Genomic DNA, 2500 nt, shown 5'->3' with positions numbered 1-2500 from the left:
CTCTCTTTCTCTCTTTCTTTCCTTACGATCCTCGCGCGTCTGGGGATTAAAAGAAATATTTTAAAAAGGTCCTTTAGTTACCCTTATATGTGGACGGAAGCCACTTCCTCTCGCCGACATAGCTCACTTAGACACAACATTTCCTGCAGACTACCGCAAGTATGTAACCGTAAATACAGTAACATACAGACGTAAGCATTCTGTGGCTCCAGGTAAGCTAGCGGAGGAGGCCACGAAGGCGAGACGAACGGAAGATCAGAGAGGGGGGTGGGGGGAGGAGGGAAGCTGCAGTTATTGGTCAACTTTCTTTCAGTCTTTCTTATCTTCATTCTCTTTTTAATTCCGTCTTTCTTTCGTCATATCTATCTGTATGTTTCTCTCCCTTACTCTTTCTCTGTTTGTCTGCGTTTCTGTTCTCTCTCTCTCTCTCTCTCTCTCTCTCTCTCTCTCTCTCTCTCTCTCTCTCTCTCTCTCTCTCTCTCTCTCTCTCTCTCTGTTTCTCTGTTTCTCTCTCTCTCTCTCTCTCTCTCTCACGAATACCCAACCAAACCTTAGAATATAAAAGAAAATAGATGATATCTCCCTCTCACTCTACAAAACAACAACAACAACAACAAAATAAATGAAGAGCAAAAATTTACTATATCTGTTACCTAGAACACTCATACAACAGTTATGCGTCATTACATTCACACACTCTTAACGGGAACGGAAAATCGCCATTGCACCGTTACAAGCTAACAGAATCCTAAATATATTTTGTTATATAACTTTTTGTAAGTATTTTGTAAGTACTGCTTGGCATTAATCACGAATTCGTTTGAAACGTATTTGCCATGATTCACGAAAACGTGTGTTCAAATTTAACGTTTTTTTATATTATTGAGGTAGATTGTAGGGTAGGGGGAGGAGGAGAGGGAGGAGGAGAAGGGGGATGGGGGATGGGGGGAGGAAGGATGTGGGCGTGAACCTTGACGTAGAGGGAGGGGGGGTGTATACAATTGGAAATAATAGGACCGAAAAGTATTCAAATTTCTGAAAATAGGATGATGTATTTCCTGGGAAAATTGCAGAATAGGTTTGGAAAAATATCTAGTCTTCTGCTTTTCAAGGTTGGTAACTACTACGTACCTACCTGCCTATATATCGATTAGTCTATCTGTCTATTTGTGGTGTGTGTGTGTGTGGTGTGTGTGTGTGTGTGTGTGTGTGTGTGTGTGTGTGTGTGTGTGTGTGTGTGTGTGTGTGTGTGTGTGTGTGTGTGTGTGTGTGTGTGTGTTGTGTGTGTGTGTGTGTGTTAATGAGTATCTGTTTGTCTGCCTGCCTGCCTGTCTTCTCTAATTACAATACTGTTAATAATAATAATAATAGCAACAAGACAATGATAGCAAGAAAAGTAATAACTAGAACAACAACAACAATAATCATAATAATAATAATAATAAATAATAATAATAATAATAATAATAATAATAATAATAATAATAAAGAATAACATGAAAATAGTGATAATAATAGCAGCAATAATAACAATGATGATACAATAATATAATTAGGTAAATCATTATCACGCGAATGATAATAATTAGTAACAGTAATAAATAAATAAATACATAGACAGTAATGATGATGATGATGATGATGATGATGATGATGATGATGATGATGATGATGATGATGATGATGATGATGATGATGATGATGATGATGATGATGATGATAATGATGATAATGATAATGATAATGATGATAATAATAATAATAATAATAATAATAATAATGATGATGATGATAATGATAATAATAATGACAACAACATTTGATATTAATAATGACAACAACATTTAATATAGTAGTCCTCATGATCTTCATTATTCTTATTGGTATTATCAATATCATTATCATCATCGTCATTATTGTTGTCGTTGTTGATGCTATTATTAGAAGTAACATTATCTTCATTATCATTATGAATATAATTTTTGTGATTATTGCTGTTACGAAAATGATAATACTACTGTTATTCCCATCATCATAATCATTACTCTTATTACCGTCGTTATCATCATTATCATCATCTTTATTATTATCATAATCTCCATTGTTAATGTCATTATGATTATTATCACAATGCTGATTTTTATCTTTGTTATCATCATTATTAATGGTATCATTATCTTTATTTTTCTGATACTATCACTATTATCATTACCATTAATATCATTATTTTTGTTATAATTATTATTATCATCATTATTATTATTATCATTATTATTATTATTATTATTTTTATTATCATTATCATCATCATCATCATCATTACAGTAATTTTCACTATTATTACCACCATTGTTGATTTTATTGTTATTGTTTATTCAATGTTATTCTCATTCCATCATGCTATTACATATTGTTATTATCATTATCTTTATTCTTAATCTCATTCTTATTATCATGACGATGCTATTATTATCAACATTAAAAGCCAGCAAAAAAAAGA

The sequence above is a fragment of the Penaeus monodon genome, chromosome 35, assembly GCF_015228065.2.
Source record: "Penaeus monodon isolate SGIC_2016 chromosome 35, NSTDA_Pmon_1, whole genome shotgun sequence".
NCBI lineage: Eukaryota > Metazoa > Arthropoda > Malacostraca > Decapoda > Penaeidae > Penaeus > Penaeus monodon.
This window is presented reverse-complemented; position numbering follows the sequence as displayed.